General features: G+C 36.8%; 1 protein-coding gene across 2 annotated transcripts in view; it reads right to left on the bottom strand.

Moving 5' to 3' along the window:
* The window catches only part of TMEM272 (transmembrane protein 272), a 359,857-nt gene that overhangs the window by 115,433 nt on the left and 232,069 nt on the right, over positions 1-12,355 (bottom strand). The gene's annotated exons all lie outside the window — the stretch shown is intronic.

Here is a 12,355-nt window from a genome sequence, read left to right as displayed (position 1 = left end):
GTTTGTGTGGTCTAAGACATGGGAGAGGTTGAAATGGGGGGGGGGGGGGGCTAACAGAATCACTGTGATTTACTTATTTATTAATTCTTTTGTTTGTTAGTTGAGTAGGTGGTATGGTCAGGGGATGCTTTTCTGGCATGATCCAAGCCCAATGCAGCAGATAAAAACATTTAATATTTCAGGAAAACATCTGTGTTACAGAAGACATAGGTAGAACTGATTATATAGCATTTCATAAATAAAGAAAAATCATATTACTGGAAAATGTCATATTTAGTGAAATTATGGAAAAAAGTACAACAAATCAATAAATAAGATTGTACACAACATTTCACACATCAGTGCAGGGGGAAAAACAGCAGGTACATTCACTGCAGCTGAGTTCTAAGTACTGAAACAATGGTAACTGCAAGGGATGTACTATAACTGGACCTGCCCAAGATTGTTACAACTGACTGATAAGTAAACAGGAGTGTGAAGGATAAAAAAACAGGTATAATATCAGAGCAAGCATTTCAGTAAGCTGCATACAATTACTGTTTGATTGACAGTAAAAGCAAAAAAAATAGTTTATCAACTATTGTTAAAACATTAACATTTGTTAATAGTTGATTAAGGATCTAGAAGTTTGGTTTTGAAAAAAAAATGAAAGATTTGCTCCTTCCTCGCATGTTATGCAAACTGATTCCATGTGACTAAGACAACTTTCATAAATGTTTTATCTCCTGCTACAGTGCTGAAGATAGGCCATCTTAAACAGCAGTCCTGTCCCATAGATTTTAAGGCATACTGTAGTATAGCAGATTCTACTGGATAGGCTAAAGTAGGATAGTGTTCTACATGCAATAACTTGAACACAGGAAAAGCTAGTATTAGAGTGACATGGGCAATGACATCATTAGAAACAGGCAATGATATGTTTTGGATTAAAATAATATGTCTGCAGATACTATTCACTGTGGACTGAAGAACGCTAGTGCTATTTCATTAATTAGGTACCATGACAGTTCATACTCTTACCTTTGCTATGAGTATGTATATAATGGTAGCCACTTTCATTTCAAAGGACAGCAGATAATTAAAATGAAAACTTTATTTTAGCTGCATCAGTGAACTATCAAGGCAATTTTCTGTATGTAACTGAAGCAAAAGGTAAGATGAAGCCATATTCCAGGGAATTTATATTGCTTGACAATCACAGAAGTCACAGAAGACAAAAAATCAGGAGGAGGAGTGGGTCTACTTTTAGGCATCCACAAAGTATCATTATACCACTGTAATTTATTTATTTATTTATTTCACATTTGTTGACCAAGTTTGTCCGACTGAGCTAAAGAGCCCTTTTTCAGCGGAGGCCTGGGGAGCAAAGCTCCAACATATTATACAATTTTCATTATAAATTAGCATTAAACAGCAGTGTTACAGGATTATTACAAGGCATTAAGTAGCAATACAATGTTATGCAGTGTCAATAATCAGGAGTATAGCATAACTAATTCAATATGTATAAAAATAAATAAAATGTCATTAAGATGAATATATTTTTGGGGTAAGTGGTTACAAAAACCCAGTTTTATCATAATGTAGTTGCATGAAGACAAGACAATTACTATAGAATGTTTCTCTGAAGCGATTTGCTTAATAGATTTTAGAAGACAGTAGAAAGAGTAGTCAAGGAAGATTAGAGAGAGCTAGTGAGAAGAGTGAGTTAAGGGCAGAAAGTAGATTAAGGTATGGGAAGTAGGGGATGTTTAAGGAGGGAGAGTGCAGTGGCAGGACCAGTGACTTTTAAAGTCATCTTTGGTGGCTGTCTTAAATTGTTTAGGATGTGTAAGGGTCCTGATTTCTAGTGGGAGCCTATGCCAGGCAATAGTAGGGTGATAGCTGTACAGCTTACATCCAAATTTAGACTTGGGTTTGTAGATTTGTAGTAGGTCTTGGTTAGAGGTTTGGAGAAGTCTGGAGGGAGAATAATGGGAAATGAGAGGGGATAGTGCCAGGCAGTAGGAAAGCTAGTACAGGACAGAATAGATGATCTGAAGCTGAGAGAGAAGAAGCTGGTGGGGTAATTCAAGAAAGTTTAGGTGTTTTATAGAGAGAGACAGTGATGGGATTTGTAGCTTTATTGGGTAGCAAATCTAGCTACTTTGTTGCAGGTAGATTCGAGTTTGGTCAGAAGTGTTGAGTTAAGATTTGTGAGATTGTACATTAGACTGGGTAGAAGGTAGGTAAGACAGAGAGTAACCTTGGCTTCAGAGGTAAGGACTTTCTTGTTACAGTAAAGGAGCCCTAGTTTTGAATGAGTATTTTTGATACAGTTATTAACATGCAAGTCAAATTTAAGCTGATCATCGATGGTTACGCCTAACAGCTTAGTGCTAAATTTTGCCTGCATGGGAGTGTTATTAATGGACTGTATGGAGAAGGAAGGTTTAATATTGTTGAATTTTTAGGTAGGAAGAGTAACAGCTTTGTTTTTTAGGGTTAAGGATGAGCTGGTTGTTGGAGAGCCATGTTTCAACTAAGTTAAAAGATGCCTGAGTAGCTGAGAAGAGCTTAGAGGGAGAGTTGGCTATGGTGATGACTGTAGAGTCATCTGCGTATTGCACTAAAAATAACTGATTACAGGAGGTATAGAGCTGATTAGTAAATATATTAAAAGTAAAAGCCCTAGGACAGACCCTTGAGGTACACCCATTTTTACAGGGAGAGAAGGGGAGAGTGCAGAGTGCCATCTCACTGATTGAGATCTATCAGTGAGGCAGCTGGAGAACCATGCAACAGTATCAGAGGAGAAGTTAAGTGGAGTGTAATGCCAAAATACTCATTACCTTCCCAGAATCCAACCCATGCAGTGCATTACACCAGGTAAAAATGTTAGCTTAAATAAAAACATTTTTTTTTATTTTCAACAACTTTATTAAATCATGACAGTTTAAAAAAGTGTTTTGAAAAGTGACATAGGTACACATACACTCATAATAGAAAATGAACCATAATGACATTTCCATTGTTGTTTTCATGGAGTACACATATTTTTTTATTTTTTTTTATTTAAAACCCAACATTATAAAATTGCTTAATTGTCTTCCCTCAAACTTTAGTCCTCCCCCTGAACATTATTCCTTTTTGTATTGTTCTCACAAATTCCATTTATATGTACTTAATTTGCTCCTTCCTTTTTTCTAAAATCACAACTCCAGTTCTTTTATCTATTTTATAATATTCAGCACTTCATTTGTTATTGGTTTAGATTGTGATTTCCATTTTCTAATAACTTATTTTTTGGCAGACGCCATTAATCTTAGTAATGCCTTACTATGTCTGGGCAATTCCATTCCTATATCCCAGCTCAAAAGAATTATTTTCTTAGTTACAGTTATTTGCTCATCCAACATTAAAGTACTCTGTATGGAATTATTAAAAATCTGCCAACTCCCCAAATAGCATGTTCCAGTTACCTCTCTCTTTCCCATTATACTTCCAGTATTTATTATTGACCTGAGGAAAATTTCTCTAAAGTCTGCATAGGCTTCGAAAAGTACCTATACAAACACTTCCATGAACAATCCTAAATTTCTACAGGCTGTTGTATGCTTGGAAGCCACACAGAAGTCTTAATATTGCCCCTTTGTAAATTGCCTTTTGAGTCTCTCTTTACAATTCTTTCTAATTTACTCTGATTTATTATTAGAGTTATTAGGCAATATTATATGCCCTACTAATTATAACTTTTTTAACAGCCACTTCTGTTCTAGACTCAACTAAAACTGAAATGGACTTGGACTTTGACTTCAAACTCCCCTGCCCCTTTTTCGTTGCCTATACTCTGTTATTAGTCCCTGGTAGGGAAGGCAGGCTCTAATCTGTAGTCCACATTTCTGCTTGGCCTCATCCCACTCTATTATATTTCCCTGTCTAGTTATTTGTTCTTAATACATTTGTTTCTTTGCTAACTTTCTCTAGTAAATTCCAGCTCCCTCTTGACAGCTTTCTACTCCCCTACTTGCAGTCATCCCTATTGGTAAAATCACTTTTCTCCATTCCCATGTTGACTTAGTTTTTGGAATACTTTCTGCCAATTTATGAATATAATATGCTGTATGGTTATTGTCATTCTCCTTAAGAAATTGCATTCAAAATTGTACTCTCTTTTTATTTCTCAATCCCCTTTTATCACCACTTTGATTTATAACTTTCTGCTTGAATTATGTATATGGACCTTAACTATGTAGCTCAAAAATATCTCTTCAAATCAGATAATCCTAAACTACTATGTCCTATGAAGGAATCAACATACCCCAACTAACTTTCCCCCTTTGTCCTCCCAAAATACATTTCTTCATCTCTTTATTAATTATGTATACATATTCTCCTCTGGTTGATAAACTTATTTGTGACCTTTACATAAAGGGACTAAAAACATTTTTACTGCTCATATCTTTCTAGCTATATACATAATCAAGAGATTACATGTTCTCTGTTTTTGTATTAACTTTTTTAGTCGGTTCCCACACATCAGAATCCTTGCTGTAACAGAATACTTTTTGATCCATACACCTAAATACTTAATTTTATCATGCCCCCATAAATATGGGTATTGCTGGATCAGTTTATGTGTGGGTACATAATTTGTAGCGATAGCCTTTGTTTTGTATTCATGTATTTTATACCCTGAAAAGATTTGAAATTCTCTCAGCAACAATGAAAAGTCTTTTTCGGATTTATCAAGTACAAAATAATATCATCCTCAAACAAAGATAACTTTTCTTGATTACTGTACTAGTCATATCCTTGAATCTGTGAGTCCATTATTTTCTTAGCTAATGGTTCTAAATATAAGGTAAATAACACAGGGGAAAGATGATATCTCTGCCTGGTTCCTCTGTTCCAATACAGCTTGGCAGAGAGAGAAACCCTCCCACTTTAATTATTGTCTCTGTTCATATATCTTTCTTATTAACCCCATTATTCTGTCAGGCAACATAAATGCTACCATTGGCCATCCCATAAAATCCTAGCTGACTCTATTGAATGTTTCTCTGCATCAAATGTTTGCCTCCTTTCCGCAAAACCTCACTTTTGGCAACAGCTTTGCCAATCTCATAACTAGTATAGATGTAAACACTCAACAATCATGATTTAAAACTGAAACTGGTATATATGAAGCTAGGTCTGAAGGGTCATTATCCTCTTTGTGTAATGCCGGCACTATGGCTCTCTTTCAAGATGTTCATACTATCCCCTTTTTAAAATATCGTTAAAACTTTCAAGATCTTTAAAATTTTCTTCCCTCTTAACTTCTAAACTTTAAGAGGGATACTGTCTGCTCCTAGAGGCTTCCAGGTTGATTGGTTATACATCACAAGTTTTATTTCATCTCTGTCTATCATGGCTATTAATTCTTGAGCTTCAACCTACTCTGACATTGGCATAGTAAAATCTTTCATAAATATTTCCACTTGTGCATTTTCTTTGTTTCTTCATGCCGCTGATTTATGCATATTTTCATAGAATTTCTGAAATATCTCTAATAATTTTCTAGGATTTCTAGTTATTTTTCTTGTCATAGACTTTTTAAGTTTGACAACCACATTTTCTACTTTCTGTTGCCTAAGTCATTGTGCTAAAAATGTTTTGTGCTCTGGAGTTATTATCAAAAATACTTGCTTAATAGCAACATTTTTGAACTCATGCATATTATCCAAATACCCTAGCACTAAACAGCATCCTACCTTCACAAATAATGTTACCACAATACCGACAAAAAATAATTGACTTCAACAATAGGCTTAATTTCTGGTCATTCCAAGGGGATCCAGTATCTGTCTGCCTGGGATGACATGGCTGACAGGCCTCATTGCTTTGCCAGAAATGGCCTCCATCTGTCACCACTGGGATTCCAGATCTTGGCCAAGGCTTTTGCCTCCCCCATTGTGCCTTTTTTAGGCAAGGTCCCAAAGACAAATCTTCCAAAATAAAAGATCTGTCAAAGAGCAAATTGAATTTCATGCTGCTAAACGCTTGGAGTCTTAACCTGAAAATGCACTCACTGGAAGCTCTCCTTGCATTGGAAGATGCCAATGTCTGTGTGGTCATGGAAACTTGGTTCAGGGCTGCAGACAGCACCCCGCCTTACCATACTATACCCCATTCAACATATTCTGACCCCAAAATGAGGTCAGGAAGACTATGGGTGGTGGAGTCTCTATCTTCATTAAGGACAGGCACACCTCCAGAATGTTCTGCCAGTATGATGGACTGGAACTACTTGAGGTGCAACTGACAGTTGGCAAGACACCCATCCAAGTTATAGCCAGGTACAGACCCCCCCTCCATGTCTCAGGACACCAACTCCTCTTACCCGGATCTACTTGACTCCATCAAGGTACCACCTAACACCCTGATCCTTCGTGACTTCAACTACTCCACCACAGACTGGGTGAACTATTCCTGCACTAATGCACTCACTCAACAATTCTTTGACTTCATCAGTTCTAACGCATTAGACCAGCTCATTTCATCCCTCACAAGGGGAGATAACATTCTGGATTTGGTTCTCACCAACATGAGCGGCCGCTATACCACTCCCATAGTATGTTCTTCCCTGGTGAGATCAGATCATTGGACTGTCTCATTCAAAGTTTCTATCCCACCCCCTGCTGTAATCAAGCTAAAAAAAATTTTCAAAAGCTGACTATAACCTACTAAGGGAGGATATCTGTAGCTTCACACCACCACTCCCCTCAGACGATGCAGACAACTATGCTGAACATTATTCCAATGCAGTATACAAGCACCTGTACAACTGCATGGACTCAGCCATACCCAACAGAACTAAAACCTGCTCCTCAAGAAAACACAAACCTGTTTGATGGACATCCTCTATCAACAGGCTTTACAACATAAGGAAGAAAGTGTTGTCCAAGGGTAAAAAGGAAGAAATTCCAAGTTGGAAAAACAACCTCCTTAGCCTCAACAAGCAAATTAGACCACTAGTGAAAACCTCCAAAGCCAATTATGAATCAAAACTAGCCTCTAAAACAAAGGGAAACCAGAAAGCCTTCTTCAGTTATGTCAGGAACTTCCATGGCAAAGCCCAGGTTTGTTCCGAATTAGTACTTACCAGTATCACTTATGCTGATCCTGCTGACTTAGCCAACCTCCTAGCAGATAGGTTCAGAGCAAACTTCACTCCCCTGTCCCCCTCAAAGGCCCTTTCAACATCCCCGATACTTGTCCTGCACCTCACATCTCCAGAGCAAGTGTTCAACACACTATCCAAGGCAAAGAACACAGCTTCCATGGGACCTGATGGTATCTCCGGTTGTATTCTGCACCATCTCCAGCAAGAACTGGCTTTGCCATTGAGCACCCTATTCAACCACAGCCTAAGTACAGGCTTCATTCCAGCAAAGTGGAGAATTGACATTGTCATCCCCTTGCACAAAGGTGGTGCCACTACTGACCCTGGAAACTATTGTCCCATTAGCTTGATAAGTCTGATCTGTAAAGCTATGCAGCACATTATTATAGATCTCATAAACAAGGACATAGGCAATCTCCAAGCACTTGATGCCACCCAGTTCAGATTTGTCAAGGGCAGATCTTCCCTGTTGAACCTAGTTGACTTCTTTGAGACTGTCACCAAGGCGCTGGATGAGGGAAAGTCAGTACATACAGCCTACTTTGACTTGGCCAAGGCCATTGACACAATCCCCCACTCATAACCACAAATTGTCCAGTAGTTTTCCAGCACAATAAAGGCCACCTCTAAAGCAAACAACTATTTATTTCCAATAGACAGTAAATTTAAACAAAAAGCAAACGGACTAAGCACTTTCATTTCCTAGCACGGAAACATTATTAGAGTCAACAACAAAGTTCACGCCACTCATTTAAATAAACCCAACATCTTCAATCAATTAAACAATTAAACAATCCCCCAATGCATTTTATATACATAAATTTATGAATATAGTAGCTAAAACACACACACACACACACACACACACATATATATATATATATATATATATGTTAAAATATGTAAAAGACATATATTAAATGCATATATTTAATATATTGCACAAGTATACATATATAAATATATAAAAATCTCAATAGATGTTGTTTGTGCATAAACAATCCCCCACTCAGACATCATCGAAAAGCTAACACAACTTGGTGTAAATCCCTGTCTCATCAGGTGGGAGGCCAACTGGCTCACCGACAAGAACCTCAAAGTCAAAATAGGCACCCCCACCTCCAGTAGCAAACCCGTCACTAGTGGAGTTCCCCAGGGATCTGTCCTGGAACTCCTACTGTTCGGCATCTACTTCTCAGAGGTCCAGACAAAGACAAAAGGCCTGTGGCTGACCAAGTTTGCAGATGACTTTTAGTTGAGTGCTGTCATTGACTCCCCAAATGATGTTAACATACTCCAAGAGGGTCTCATAGCAACTAATGACTGGTGCCAAAGTCATGGCCTTAAGCTAAATGCAAAAAAAAAGTATAATCATACCATTTGTCAGAAACATGGCCCCTACTGATTACCACATCAATGGCAACCCTCTAAACACAGAACTTGTGGTGAGAAATTTTGGTACCCAGGTCGATAACAATCTCACATTTGACCATCATGTAGAGACACTGGTCAGAAAAGCCTTTTACTTGATTCATCTCATAAGTTAAGGGAATACACCCAGAAAAAAGAAGGTTATTGCCTCTCTATACTCCTCTCTCATTAGACCAATAATTGAGTATAATGTCTCATTTGGTATGTACCACTTCAAACATCTGCACCAACTGAAAAGGCCACAGAAATACCTCAGAAATAGAATCCATGGCCTCCAACATCTATCCTGTGCGGATAGGCTGAAATCACTATCACTCTACATGAAACAAAAAAAGTCTTGTCTGTCACTCCAAGTATTCCAAAAACACTTCTGTGCGCCAAAGAAAAAGATTTATTAAGCAAAGCTTTCGGGTTAACCACCCTTCATCAGTATGTACTGATGAAGGGTGGTTAACCCGAAAGCTTTGCTTAATAAATCTTTTTCTTTGGCGCACAGAAGTGTTTTTGGAATACTTGGAGTGACAGACCAGACTTTTTTTGTTTCATGTACTGCGTATTGGTATTACTGTGAGCTTTGGATATAAGGAATCACTATCACTCTACTCAGTATCATACAGATTGTTCAGAGATGATCTGTGTCTCGCATGCAAGGCAATCTCGGACCCTGGCCTACTAGAGATGCTTCATATCTGTAAGACTAACTCCTTGCGCATTACCCGCTCAAACGTCCTGAATCTAATATGCAAATTCAACAAAACCTGCTGGAGAGACAAGTTTGTCTCACAGAGGCTTCCCCGTTTCTGGAACAGACTTCCCATACACATCAAACAGAGCACCTCGCTGACCCTCTTCAATCGCAACCTTGATGAGTGGATGGGAAACCACAAATTTGTACCAGGGGTTCCACCTGTGTCCCTCATTGACAGGGGTGACAGGTGCTGACTGAGGTTTCTTTTTGGGGATAAGCTCTTGGCTAGGCTTGTAAGGGCACCAGGGCCATTAGCCTAGTAACCTCCTATGATCCTATGATCCTTATTTTCCCTTTAGCACTCAGCAATTGCTCCTGTTCTGTGAGATTGCCTGTCTTCTGCAATATTATATTTAGGTCCACCCCGCCAGATAATTCCTATTAATTCTTTTGCACATCTCTTTCTCTGCTATTTCTACCATATTTTAAATGCTATTTACATTTTATTTGACTCCTTGGATATCTTTCTGAACAAATTTATATTTTCCCTAATAACTTTTAAATCATCTCCACTACCCATTTCTTAAATTCCTCTCTTTTTAACATATAAATAAGAAAGAACCAGTATTTCTTTGCACTTCTTCACTGTAAATTTTTATCTTATTTTTATTGGTGATTTATCTACAGTAATTATTGGATGTGTCTCTCAGCCTTCAATTAAACACCAGTTTTCTGTGAAATATAATGTCTGTCCATTCTGGCCCAGTTATTATAGCCTGTGGAATAATACATAAAGCTTGATTTCCTGCTACTGATGTCACATCTTTCATATTGAATATTCTGATATATTTCTTCTGAAATGCATCTTATTTTGTTGTATTTTCCCTTCTAGGGCCATCTTAATATATCCTCATTATTATAAATACAGTCTCTACTCATAAATATTTTATGATGAAAGCTTATTATTCCTTTCAAACTTCTCTTAAGTTCACTAATAGCTGTTTTAGGTGGAGTATAAATGCATTTCAATGAAAGCCTACTTCCTTGCCAGTAACCCTTATTACCATGGATCTATAATTATTGTCTTTTTATCTGCTTCTATCACATTGTAACCCATCTTACAATAAGTTTTATTACTCCATTTTCCTTTATCCAAGGTACTCTGCCAAATATCTATTCTAAAATCCTTTATTTGTCAAACTCACATGCTCATTTCCATCCAAAAGGTGTTTCCTGTAATATTGTTATTTACATTCTACACTCCTTAATATAATTCAGCACTATTTGCTTTTTTCTCTACCTGTAATGCCATTTACATTCCATGTTAGTATTGATAAGTCAGCCATTCTGAAAAAAAATCTGTTACTTCCACATATTGTATGCCAGTTCTTTTGCATAAATGATTTCAAATTGCAATTTACATGCATACACCAATGTTTGACAAACTGATATTCCATGCAGTTGTTGCTTCATATCTTTATTTGAATCCATGTCAAATTTCTCAGACTGTTTTGCTTAAATTAAAGCACACCAGAAACAAAAACATAAAATGTGAATACATTTTCAAACCCCAACCCCTTTTAACTCACAGTAAATAAACAAAACTATAAATATTTTCAAAAATGGATATTATCCTCATATAGAGGCAGTTGCCTTAAATTGATCGCTGCACCCAGAGTCTTTAAATATTCTAAAGTTGTGTTTAATCATGCTTAATGCTTACCCACATATCATTTGTCCTTGTCCTTCTTTTATTTTCCTCCCAAATATTAAAAACAACGTGCATACTCTAAGTAAACTAACGTTTATTCTTAAGAAAAAAGTGCAAAAACTATTCTTGAATAAAATAAATTATGCACTTTTGTAGCTAATGCACTGAAGTGCTAAAATAGATGGGGATACAACTACTTGCAAAAGCATTCACTTTCCACACTTCAAGATTCCATTATTCTCATTGAACTGCTTTTAGTTCCCCTTTAAATACTACTTATAATGTTTCTTATACAAATAACTCAGTACAAATCGTTCATTCCATTCTTGATTAATCTGTATGGTTTCCAACTGAAAATATTTGCAGATAGGAAAAACAGCTAATAGCTTTACAGATATTAGAGAGGACTCTGGTACAGGTCGTTAACTGCAAACTGGTCAGACCTCTCATGATTAATTGCTTCCACTTGTTTTCTTTCTTTTCATCAGCTAAAAAGCACATAAATAAACAGTTCTTTTCAAAAACTAGAAAACTATAATTTTTCATGTTTTTCATTTTTTAGCCTGTTTGCTTAAAAGCAATAATTTCTCTATAATATAAACTAAAACATTAGTATAAAATGGGAAAATGTATATGATCAGTGCACTTTTACATCCCCCAGCAGCCCAAAATCATAAAATTATATTGCTTATATCCAGCCTTTATATTGCTACAGGGTACAATATGGATACATTACACTTAAGAAAAGTACTTTTTTGCTTTAATGTCACTGGTATAAATAGCAGTCACTAATAAGACTCCCCCCATACCTCACTTTTAAAATACCACTGGATACTAAATAAAATTACTTTTCAATATAACCTTTATTATACAATTATTACTAAAATAAGCATGTTTCCTTACAGTTTCATTTTTAGTCCCTTTATTATCTTTCTATATATTAAGGACAAAGTAGGAATTATACTTTAGAATCCTATCATCAATTTAACAGTCATCAAACGTCCAGTCTAAACTTCTTCTAATGGGAATTGCAGTTTACAATTCTTCCAGTTATCCATAGGTTCATAGGTTCATAGGTAGGTACTAGGCTATCAGCCCAAGGGCCTAAGTAAACCTTGCCAACAGGGTTCCCTGGCTTACGCCACACAAGAAAGTTATTTTCCTGTGACCTTGTCAAGCAAAACCAGAGAAGTGATCCCAAGGGTGTATTTCCTATTTCCCATCCACTTATCAAGATTTTTCTTGAAGAGTGAGGAACTTTGCTTGATATAGATGGGTAGCTTGTTCCAGAGTATGGGAAGTCTCTCAGACAGGAATCTATCCCTCCAGCATGTCCTGTTTATTGTGGTGACAAGGTTTAGGTCCCTAGAGCATGTAG

The sequence above is a fragment of the Protopterus annectens genome, chromosome 5.part0 (assembly GCF_019279795.1).
Source record: "Protopterus annectens isolate FY-2018-M chromosome 5.part0, PAN1.0, whole genome shotgun sequence".
Classification (NCBI taxonomy): Eukaryota; Metazoa; Chordata; order Ceratodontiformes; family Protopteridae; genus Protopterus; species Protopterus annectens.
The sequence above is the reverse complement of the archived record's forward strand: the minus strand, read 5'-3'. Positions and strand labels throughout refer to the sequence as shown.